The 12,555-nt window shown below is 35.7% G+C and overlaps 1 pseudogene across 1 annotated transcript; it reads right to left on the reverse strand.

The window, feature by feature from the left end:
* Positions 1–9,840: 9,840 nt before the first annotated feature.
* Positions 9,841–10,591, reverse strand: LOC308616328 (chromobox protein homolog 1-like; annotated as a pseudogene). Its single transcript has 2 exons — positions 10,461–10,591; positions 9,841–10,411 (listed from the first exon to the last, which is right to left on the reverse strand). The product of its transcript is annotated as a chromobox protein homolog 1-like (transcript).
* Positions 10,592–12,555: the final 1,964 nt, after the last annotated feature.

The raw sequence follows: 12,555 nt of genomic DNA on the forward strand, positions 1-12,555 counted from the left end.
TCATACCAATTTATTTGCCACACATACTCAGGCTAGCCTGTGTTTTCCAGCTTTTCTTGCAGTTGTATGCAGCCACATAACAAGGTTCTGATGAGAGGTATGTAGATAGAAGTGATATGCACCACTTCTAGGTTTGGCATGCAAAATCTCCCATGTCTGATCTTCCCTCTTTCCTCTTATATGCCAGCTGATTATGGATGGCCAGGGTGATCTTGGAAGATAATTTTGAAGAAGACAGAGCCCTTTTAGCTTTGGGCCCTTAATGTCAAGTGAGGTAGGGTACCCTTCCCCTTTCTACCTAATAAAAACAGGATATATATGAACTAGAAATAAACTTTTAGTATGTAAAACCACCTAGATTTGACATTGTTTCTATTATAATAGTTTAACATACCTTAATTGCACATGTATCAAATTGGAAATTGGAATTACTGGATTTTATTCTTCTTTAAACAATCTATCTTTGGATTCTAAAATATCATATCCTTATTTTCCCTCATATCTTCAGCCATAACTTCTTGGTTGAATGAAAAATCCTACTATACTTTCTGAATTTCAACTACTGGAGTGCCACAGTATTCAATCATTGAACAAAAACTCCCTAAGTTAGTTCATGTATTGCCAAAGCTTTAAATACCATCTATATGAGTTTGATTCCTGAATATTTATCTCAAGTTCTAATCTTTCTGCTAAACTCCAGATTCATATATTAACCTTTTATTAATCTTATCCACTTGGATGTTTGGTAGGCTTCTCAAAATAATATATTCCAAAAAATTAAAGATAAGAAAACATATCTGTCCCTCCCTCCATCACTCCTACTCATATACCTACACCTGATCCATTACTCTTTGTTTCAGTAAATAACACCACAATTCATCCACTAATTCAGAGGAAAACCTCAGGAGCTCTTCTTGATTTATGTTTCCCTCACATCATGTATCAACTCTTAGAAACTTGTGTTGCCTCATCCTTTAAAATTCATCCTATAAACGAAACACACATACACACCATACATGCCAGATAAATATATGGGACAGTATCAACACTCTAGAAAGTTTCCTTTCCTATCCGAAAAAATAATCATTATTTTGACTTTTATTACCTTTTGCCTGTATTTATTTTTATGCATTTTAAACTTTATTGAGGTTTAAATTAATTGCATTAAACTGCATGTATTTAAATTATACAATTTGATTAGGATTGACAAATATATATATATAGACTGTGGAATCATCACCTCAACTAAGATAACAAATATTTGAATAACCCAGTTTTGTCTGTTTTGTAACTCCAAATTAATAGACTCATGCAGTGTATACTTTTGGGGGCACATCTGGTTTCTTTCATTCAGTGTTATGTCTGTTAGATTCACACACACCTTTGCTGTGTCTATGTGTAGCTGTGTTTTTAATTAAAAAATTAAATTGCTGTGTAGTATTCTACTGTGTGAATAAACCATGATGTATTTATACATTGTACCGTTGTGAAATATTTAGATAGCTTTCTATAAATGGCTATTATGAGTAAAGTTGTAATTTACTTTCCTATATATGTCTTTTGGGGGGTGGACATATGAACTCAATTCTCCTGGGAATATACCTAAAAGTGAAATTTTTACATCATGGTTAACTATATATTCAGTTGTATTGAAATTGACACATAGTTTCCCAATGTTATTTTAATAATTTACACACTCACCAGCAACCTACCAGTTACTCCACATCCTTGTCAGCATTTGATATTGTAATTATTTTAAATCCTATCCATTCTAAAGGTTATGCAGTATTATTTCATTTTAGTATTAGTTTGCTTTTTCATGATAGTTAATGATGTTTACACCTTTTCATATGCTTATTAGTCTCTTGAACATCCACTCTTATGAAGCATCTGTTATTAGTTTTTGGATCATTTTTAGTTGATGCTTTTGTTTATTTGTATAGATTTCTAGTATTTATTTATATAAAAGAAATGTAGAAAAATAAAAAGTTGGTATCAAAAGGAAAAGGTATTACTAATATACTACACGGTTATGCAATATTAATCATTAATAATAAAATATTAGTATTTTATTATTAATACATTAGTTTAACCCCACTTGTGATATAATGATATTGGAAAGTGGTGGAGTGACAAGTGATATGACAAAAGGCTAAGTCATTATCTACCATAACAAATAAGTAATGCCCAAAATTGATGAATCCAAGTACACTTATGCTATTTAATAATGTAAAGACTAAAATTAAGAACAACTGAAATAGTTACTTATGGGGAACAGGATGGGGTGGTACAAAGGAGTGAAATAGATAATCACATGTATTTGTTTTTACTTTTAAAGATTATATTAAGGTTGTATGTTTTTATCTGCTTTAAAAATTCAATTATATAAAAAATAAGAACTAGTTATAAGAAAATAAGTGATATTATTCTGGTTTAATGATTTAGAAATACAGCGTAAAAGTCCTCCAAGTAACATTTGATACCTGAGGGAAGACCCAAATGGTAGAGATGAGCTAGAACAAGAGCAGTGCTGAACAAAGATGAGAGGATTAGTGACTGGAATGTGCCTTCCTGAGTTCATGTTAAATAGTTAAATATGAAGGTAAATAGTTAATAGTTAAATAGATAATATGAATGTAATCAGTACAGCCCAACTGAATCTTGTCACTTAGGTTTATTTCTGAAAAGTTCTTGATCTGATATTGTTATTTTTGTTGTTATTACTATTTTATTTAAAAAGTTCCAGTTGGATGGGTTTCCTTTAGTAAGACATTAATCACTAAGAGGAGTTCATTTTAGGATTCATAAAATTGTTACCAATTATTTTGAACTTTAGCTCGTGTTTCTTAAAAAAAATTAATCTGTTTCTTTATTCCCGTTTTATCCCATAGACCTACTTGAGAATGGACTTGAGGATATGGGGAGGGGGAAGGGTAAGCTGTGACAAAGCGAAAGAGAGGCATGGACATATATACACTACCAAACGTAAGGTAGATAGATAGTGGGAAGTAGCTGCAGAGCATGGGGAGATCAGCTCGGTGCTTTGTGACCGCCTGGAGGGGTGGGATGGGGAGGGTGGGAGGGAGCGAGATGCATGAGGGAAGGGATGTGGGAACAGATGTATATGTATGACTGATTCACTTTGTTATAAAGCAGAAACTAATAAAAATAAATAAATAAATAAAATTAAGCTGTTAAACTGAGAAAAAATAACTTCATCTTTTTTCTTTTACTTATTTACTTTTACTATACAATTATATTTTGTTAAATCATGGAAACCTATTTCCTTGAGATAAATCAATACGTATGGTTATATATTCCACACTTACTCCTCAGACTAAATTTATGGTTAGACATTCCATATATGTGAGAATCCATGTCCTTCTTAAAGCACTAAATAATCTGCAAAAGAGTTTTTTTGTTGTTGTTGTTCTGTAAACTTGCCTCATTGTAAATGATTTTATTCTAGGTAATGTTTTTTTTTTCCAAGTGTCTGGAGGTTACAATCTTACTTTTTGGAGATAATATACCGCTAGATCATTAATGTCACTTAACTGTTAAGAACAACAGAAATCTAATTACACCTGTCTATAGTGATACTTTACTTTGGCACCATAAATATCACTAATCACTTAGTGCTATCATAAATATCACTAAGCACTCCCTTGAATCCTAATATCTTACAATCATTTTTTCCATTCCCAAATATATGTTCTCTAATGTGATCTAGATTTTGTTCTAATTTAATTTGGTGATCTCAAAACCTGAAGAGAACACTAAAAATCTCATCAAGCTAATTCTATTAAGACTCAGCTTCTTTCCCTGATGCAACTTCCACCAAGGACCTACCACACAAATGATTAGGTCTCAGAAGGGAGCACCAGCCTACAGTTATTCCAAGGATGTTGAACACACCAACCCGGGGGACACTCAAGTGAGAAAACTCAATTATAAACAGTTTCTTTGCCTATTTATCTTACACACGTACTGAAGTTGCTTAGAATTACAGAATCTTCATTCTTCCCTTAGGTGAAGAAACACAGGGACCGTGCTTAACTTCCTGTACTGCTTTCCATTCTATACTCTTCCTATACCAGATGACTACTGACCAGATGACCAGGAGAAACATAAATCCCAATCTGCTATCATTGGGACTCATTTCAAGATAATTTCTCAGTAGTTAATGACTAGTAGTCAACACTAACTGTGCATTAGAACCACACGTTTTTTTTTTTTTTAATTATATCAGATCTTTTGCTGGAGCAAATACTTGAATAATTAAATAAGTTTGGGGATAGGGCTTCTATTCAGTATTGGTAGATTTTAGGCTGCAGTCAAGGGTGTGAACCATTGCAAAAATAGGTAAATTCCATTAGAATTAAGGGTCTCTCTTCAATACACTATCAAAACTAAATATATCCTACTTTGCATTCCTGTTTTCTTCCTCTCCACTCAATAAGCAAGCCTCTAGGATCATTCATGTTTTCTCACACTCTGTTCTTCACAATGTACATAACTCTGTTCTTCTGTCCTGAGTTACTATAGTTCCCTTCTTCCCAGATTCTCCTGCTATTAACTCTGGAATTCTTAGTCAATGAGCAGTAAACTACCCTCCACCGTCAACTCTTTCTTTGACTACATTTTGCTTTAAATGAAGTATGGCTGCCCATGTGGACACCAGTTGGTCCATTGTCACACTTCATTTGCTGTGAAGTGAGTTTCTTGACCACTGCAAAGCTTTGTAGAATACCATGATGGTGGATGAGGCTTTCTGTAGGTCCATGGACAGTAGTTTTGACAGAAGTACTGTATGCAGGGAAGGCAAATCTGTGTGCAGAGTGTTTATTCCAGTAAGAACAAAGCACTGCCTCATCCTGCTGAAAGTGACCCAATGTAATCAACCAACCACTAGGTAACTGGTTGATTACCCCAGGAATGGTGCCATTTTTGGAACTCAGTGCTGGTGCTGGCAGACAGGTCACTTAGCAGTGACTGTTGCCAGGTTGGCTTGGTGAGTGAAACTCCACGTCACTGAGCCTGCCCATGTATTTCCTCTATCTCTGTTACCATGGCCACTTTGTTCATAAGCCCATTGGACAATCACAGGAGAAGGTGGTGAAAGAGGCTGGAAAGATAAGAAGTAGCTAATCCAAACATGTTGGTAAGATAATTCCATGTCAGACATTTAGAAACAAATTTGACAAAAATTTAGTGGCTTTCCACCTTAGTGAAATTTCTAGGTGTCCTGTGGTGTCAGGCATGTCAATATATTCTTTTGAAAGTGAAGGATAAGTTGCTGTATCTGTATTTATCCTACAAATAAAAAGAGGGGCATGACACCTCATGGGCCCTTTTGAATTTGGAGACAACATATTTCTTATTTGGATATGCTTCACTGGCCCATTTCTTGAGTGACCCAAAAAGCTGGTAGTTTTCAGTGGGACCTAGAATAAGAGAAGTCTCTGCAACAGGTCCAGGATGCTGTTTCCAGATATTCTACCACTTGACGCCATATGATCTAGAAGATTCAGTGATGCTTGAAGTGTCAGTGGCAAATAAGATGTTGTTTGGTGCCTCTGGCTGGCCTCTAAAAATGAATCATAGTTCAGACCCTTAGGATTTTGGAGGAAAGCCCTGCCATTCTCTGTTATTACCTATTCTTTTTTGAGAAACAGTTCTTGGCTTGCTATTGGGCTTCAGTAGACACTGGATGCTTAACTCTGGGCCACCAAGTTACCATGCAATGTGAACTTTCCGTCACAAACTGGATGTTGTCTGATGTGCTAAGTTATTAAATTGAGTGTGCCCATCAGCTGTCCATTATTAAATGGAAGTATAATATTGGACTCAAGCAGACCATGAAGGCACATGTAAGTTACATAAGATAATGGTTCAAATGCCCATGGCCCCTATTTTGCTATATTATCTTGTCTGTCTAGCTAGTACCCATGGTCTCATAAGTTCTCTACAACAAGTTGACCGAAGAAAACAAAATTTAGATCCAGTTAATATGAAGACACCATCTGAAAATGGACAGCTGCAGTCCTATAGCCCTCTTCTGGATCATCACTGAAGACAACAGTGATGGGAAATCCTTCCAGTGGGCTAAACTTTGAGTAGTGTACTTGGTTGTTCATTTTGCCTATAAGGGGATAGCCAGAACCATAAGTCTATATTGATCCATGAGCTATGGCCAATGATTTGGCTGCATAGTCAGGGACTTGGAAGGAACATCATTGGAAAGCTGGTGATGAGGTGATCGGAAAGAGATATGTGGATAGACCTATCTGGATGGGCAAAGAAGGTGAAGCTACTTGTGTCCTATATAAATGCTCATCAAAGGATTTTAATAATCAGGTGGATATATATGGGGGTGCTTTAGCTAGGCAAGTCTGAAATCTTTATAGCAGGCTGTCAGAAAGGTAAGACTGAAAAAAGTCTGGCAGGAGCTGACACTGACATTGATATAGTTCACAGGTGGGATTTCTTCTTCCTTGGGAAAACCTCAGTTCTGCTCTTAAGGCCTTTCAACTGATTGGATCAGGCCCACCCAGATTATCAAGGATAAGTTCTTACAGTCAACTAATTGTAGATGTTAATTACATCTACAAAATGCCTTCACAGCAATACCTAGATTAGCTGTGATATCTAGATTGATTAACTGGGGATTATAGCCTAACCAAGTTGACACATAAAACTGACCATTAGAACTACCTTAAAATAAGTAAGGAAATGTGATGATTATTACAAAATTCATTTTTGGACTAATAGAGAAAAGTTAATCATTTGAAATTATCCTGCAACAATTACTTTTATATTGTGCTGTAGCAATTTTTCAATAGTGATAAAAAGAAACTATACATTTAAAACATTCTACAAACTTTTATGTATAAAAATGTCCACTAATTTTGAAAATTATGTGGAAAAAAATGGTGGACAAAACTTACAGGGCACATACCAGCATAAAATTAAAATAAATTGTATATCAAACTCTATGATTTTCATTGGGCTAAAAAATGTTTTGTAGTACAACGTTGTACATAGGCATTTAGGAGGAATGACTTATTATGAATCCCTTACCAGCCTTTTTTTCTTCTCCCGTGTTTCTTTAATTTTTTTTCTTTTGAAGTAGTATAACATTAAAAAGAAAAATGATATTAAAAGTTGGTATAGGGCCTCCCTGGTGGCGCAGTGGTTGGGAGTCCGCCTGCCGATGCAGGGGACACGGGTTCGTGCCCTGGTCCGGGAAGATCCCACATGCCGTGGAGCGGCTGGGCCCGTGAGCCATGGCCGCTGAGCCTGCGCATCCGGAGCCTGTGCTCCACAACGGGAGAGGCCACAACAGTGAGAGGCCCGCGTAACGCAAAAAAAAAAATAAATTAAAAAAAAAAAAAAAAGTTGGTATATTATTCCATAACCCTAAAATAGCAATCACTTGGTTTCTATTTATTACATTGCAGTTTTTTTTTCTGCATGCATCTATATTTTATGTAGTTGAAATTTTATATCCCCCATCCTAATTATATCACAAGGCATATAATTGGAACAGCCTATCAGATGACTGGAGGAATGATAATGTTCTCAGTTTTGAATCATAGAAATAAATTACCAATAAAATGGTGACAGATTTATTCTTACAAGAAATAATGAAGGAAGGTGAATGAACAAAAAGATTTTTAGGCAGAAATGAAGTAAGTTGAAGAAGTTCACACTGGGGCACTTCAAACTGTCTCAATCACCTTGTTAGAACTGGTGTGAAGGGAATTCCTCACTTAAGGAACACCATTAATATGCACTGCTGAGGGCTGGAGGAGATGGAAGAAATAAAACATGTAGTTTACTCAATTTTTTTCAGGAGATTACATTCTTTTGCTGAGGTAGCAAAATATATAACTATGGACAGATGAAAATAACATATCATACTTGTGACAGTTGTGTTATCTGGATGCCTGTATTCAAATTCTGATGCAAACACTTACTTAATAAATTATATTAGATAATACATGTTTTTCCAAAGGCCAGTTTTATTATCGGAACAATGGAATAATAAAAGTTTCTTATAATATCATTAATGCTTTATCTAAATCTTTTAAGGAAATCCACAGGGTAGGTCTAATTATTATACTCATTACAGATTAAAAAGCCAGTAATCCCAGAGAGGATGAATAATGTGACCAAGTTTACAAAATTTGTAAGTTGGACTTTGGATACTTCCTATTTTGAGGGTCAAGCTCTTATCTACTATACTATATTACCCTTGACTATTATACTATACTATATTATCCTTGACTATATGGTTGCTTGAGGGTCCTATGCAGTAAATGAAATCATTTTATAAATAGTAAATTTCTGTAATATTAGTTATTTTCCACTGATACACAGTCTTAATGGTTATTATTTGAAAGGCTTACATATTTTTATTAGATTGGCATTTCAAAATTTAAATAGCCATAACATTACTATAGTCATTGTTTCATTTTTTAAAAATAAATCTACAGTTTTATTAAGACAAAAACTGACAGTGTTGGTATGAAGTTTAACATTTAAACAAAAGTTTTCACAGAAATCTAACACATGCCTAAAAAGATTTTACAGTGGGGTTCTAGATGAAGGTCTAGACGATGTCAAGAAATGATGGATCTCATGATTCAAGACAGCGTTTTGGGTTTTAGTTAATTCTTAGGATTAAAAAAAAAAATTGTTTTGTTTTAAAGTGAACCACTGCCCCAGTATGAAAATTTAATCTTCTCCTGAGACCAGGTCTTCTGAAATCATTCAACTCTTAAAGTGATTCAGTGAACTTGTGCTGTCAGTGACTGAACCCTGCCACCAATGGTTTCAAAGTTCAAAAAACAGAGGCTCCAAGAGTTTCCCACCTGAAGAGCACCAGCCCTTGTCTTTCCCTACTCTCTCATCTCCTATACCACCCTCTGCCCTTCCTCAAATACTTCAGCCAGTGGCTTGGATGGAGAAGCTGATATTTATAACTTCATAATTGGAAAATAAAGGGTCTTCTTGTCAATTTCAATAATTAGCACCTCTGAGACAGGATGATATGCCTGTGTATACACTCCAATAAGACTGTTCCTCCTCAACCAGTTTCCATCCCCCAAATGGCAGCTTTGGTAACTTCTTAACTGGCTTGGTCCTTTTTTAGGAACAGCATTAAGCTCAGGCAGGGAACACTTTGGCTTCTAAGTTTCAGGCATTCACAGCTTTTAAACAGTCTCTCACAGTTCTCATTTAGGTTGCCAATGACATTCTTTGAAAGGATAAAATATTCTGGACACAGAACCAAGTCATCACTAGTTGTTCTTTCCTTTGTTTCACCATTTCTGCCATCAGGCCCCAAATTTTAACAAAATTGATCCTAACCCATCTCCCTTCTTTCCCACCCCATCCCTCCCACCCCAAATAATACACCAGTAATAGCCAAACACTACATACATGCTATGCTGTAAAAATGCAGAGTTAACACTATTGGGAAGAAGGCTATGGGTTGTGGAGATGCTCTTTGAAGATCTACAGTATTTTTTGCTCTCCCACATCCCATTCTGCAAGTTTTGTCTTTCATAGTAGGCCCTTTGCTTTTCTCAGCAAAGTTCAGAATGGGTTGCCTTGAAACACTGACCCTCCTTCCCCTCCACTAGGATGGGTGTGCAAACTATACAGCAAGGAACAGCTTTAAAGCACTTGGGCTGCTGTAGGGCACAGAAACTATACTGGCTCTTCAATGGACATCTTTTCAAGCCACCTTTATGGTGTCAAGACAAGTAGAACTCCTTCTTTCCCCACTTGAAACCCACAGTCAGATGTGACAGAGATTGGTACTCAGGGGAGTTAATCCTTGTCATCTTTTTTGTCATCATCCTCTGAGGGGTAGGAATGCCACGTCAGCCTTTCCTCATAGAAGGTTATGACAACCTGTGGGCACTTGACATTGGCTCCCTTGGCAGAGACCAGGTCAGCCTCATCAGAGTTTTTCCATTTCATCAGGAACACAAGTTCTCCACTGGAGTCTGTAGCTCCAATAATCCGCTCCGGTTCCAAACCCTGGGCAAAGCCTAGTGGCTTTTCTGACTCTTCTTTATTCTTTGGTTTGCTCTCCTCCCCCTTATCTTCTAAATCAGGACCAGCTTTGTGCTTGCCTCCCTCTGATTTATGCCTCGTGTGTTGTTTTCTGACTGCAGGAATTCAGCAATGAGGTCGGGGCAATCCAGGTTTTCTTCTGGCTCCCATGTGTTGTCTTCATCTGAGAAGCCCCTCCACTTTAGAAGGTACTCCACTTTGCCTTTTACCACCCGACGGTCGAGAACATTTTCCGCCACATACTCTTCTTCTAGCACCTCCTCCACTTCTTGTTTTGTTTTTCCCCATAGTGCCCACCAGCTTTCTGGTATAAAGGGTGATGCTTTACAGAGCAGCGCCCACGAGCCCAAGAAGAATCGATGTTGTGCTACTGGCGTGTTTTGTCGGGCCGGCCCGGGGGAGTGGCAACCAGGAAAGCAACAAGCCGGTTGACTGCGGTTGAGCCCCTCACTGAAGCAGCATACCGCAGGCCCCGGCCAACGGCCCTCCCCCACTGTTTCATTTTTTTGGTTAGGTTTTTAGATATTTATCATTAAAGATTGTTTAATTATTATAGATGTGTATTTATAAAAACTTTAGTTCCTTTTGTTCTTTAGGTAAATTATTTCAAATCAATTTCAATATCAAAAAATAGAAATATGATTTTCCTTCATACATACTGCCAGACTATTCTCAAAAATAGCTACAAATATTTACATTACCTCCTGTGTTTAAATGTGCTGGCTTCATCACAATCTCATAAACACTGTATACTACATAATTTTTAATATATTATTTTAAAGAAGAGCTATACTCTAAGCCTGCTTTGTTTTAATTTCCTTGATTATTACTGCATATTTAATTACATTATATGTTTATGGTATATTTTGTCAGGTCATACCTATGCAAATACACCTATGTCACTATAGATGTTAACCTTCTCATATTTGAGGTTAAAATATTTGATGACAGTTGTTTCTTTTAATTTTCTTATTTTTCATTTTGCAAAAAATTAAAGTTTTTATTTGTAGCTGCCAATATTTTTTGTGTAGTTCATTTAATTGCATCAAGTTAGAATATTATCACCAGTATGACAATTATTCCATTATTTTTTATGGTTAATTTGTTAGTCCACTTGGGACTTGCTTGTTACTTGTTATATTTTGTAACCATGAAATTCATGATCCAATTTATCATGTATATTTATACCTTTCCAGATTGAGATATGTTATGGGAAACCATGCAAAATTTTCCTCCCCCTAAATGTGGACATTTGATACTCTTTCTCTTTATTGTATTATATTATACTATTTATTCTTGCTTGCTTTTTTTGCATTTACTTAATTTTACTGGCTTCAAATCAACACACTTAGTATGGTTCTAACATCCTCTCCCTGTTCTGCTTAAAACTGATCCTGGTTCTGCTTATTTGTACAAACTCAAAAATTTGGGGGCCTAATCAAATGGGCAAAGAACCTAAAGAAATGGAATATGATGTTTACTTTCTCTTCCTTTATTGCTTTCATGGGAGGTTTGTGAATTCATGAGTCCTTTGAGTATTGGCAGCTGACAGAGGCCTGTGTTCTCTTGGCTCAGTAAGGTAAAGAATGGCTAACAAGGTGGAAAAATGTCTGGAAGAAGAGAGTGGGATAAACTCACATTTGAATGAGAAACCAGAATACCTATATACTGATTTAGACAGCTTTAAGGAAAATGATTTTCAACTATTTTAAAATGACCCCAGAGTTTGAGAAATTGGACATTGTTCAAATTAACAATATTACTCTTTGAATGACAATTATGAAAATGAAAAGGCAAGCCAGAGAACTGTAGAAAATATCTGAAATGCTAAATCTGACAAAGGACTTGCTTCTAGAATATAGAAATTCTTCTTGTAGCTCAACAGTAAGAAAACAATCGACAACATTTGAAAATGGGCAAAATATTTAAGATACTTCACAAAAGAATATATATATTCTTATATATATATAGTTGTCCAATAAGCACCTGAAAAAATGTTAGATATCACTAGATATCAGAGAAATGCAGACTAAAAGCACAATGAGATACCATTACATACCCATGATAATGGAGGAAACTGAAGAGTCTGACAGTACAAAGTGTTGATGAGGATTTGGAGCAACTGGAAATCTCATACCCTGTTGATGACAATATAAAATGGTATAATAATTTAAAAAGTTTACTTAGCAGCACCTTAAAGTCTTAAACATATACCTAACTTTAGCCATTCACTTAAGTATTTACCAAAGATAATAAAAACTTCTGTTAATGCAAAGATGGGTTCATGAATGAACATAGCTGCTGTAAACAAAACAGCTCAAAGTTAGAAACAAATCAAATATCCATTAATGAAAAACTTACTTGCAATTTATTGTATCTCAGTAAAGTTGATTTAAAAATGTCCTAGAACACATTCTAGTTTGTTCTGAATTAAAGTGACATGAGAGCCAAGCTTAACTTAATATC

Source organism: Mesoplodon bidens (assembly GCF_964165515.1).
Source record: "Mesoplodon bidens genome assembly, chromosome: 4".
NCBI classification, from domain to species: domain Eukaryota; kingdom Metazoa; phylum Chordata; class Mammalia; order Artiodactyla; family Ziphiidae; genus Mesoplodon; species Mesoplodon bidens.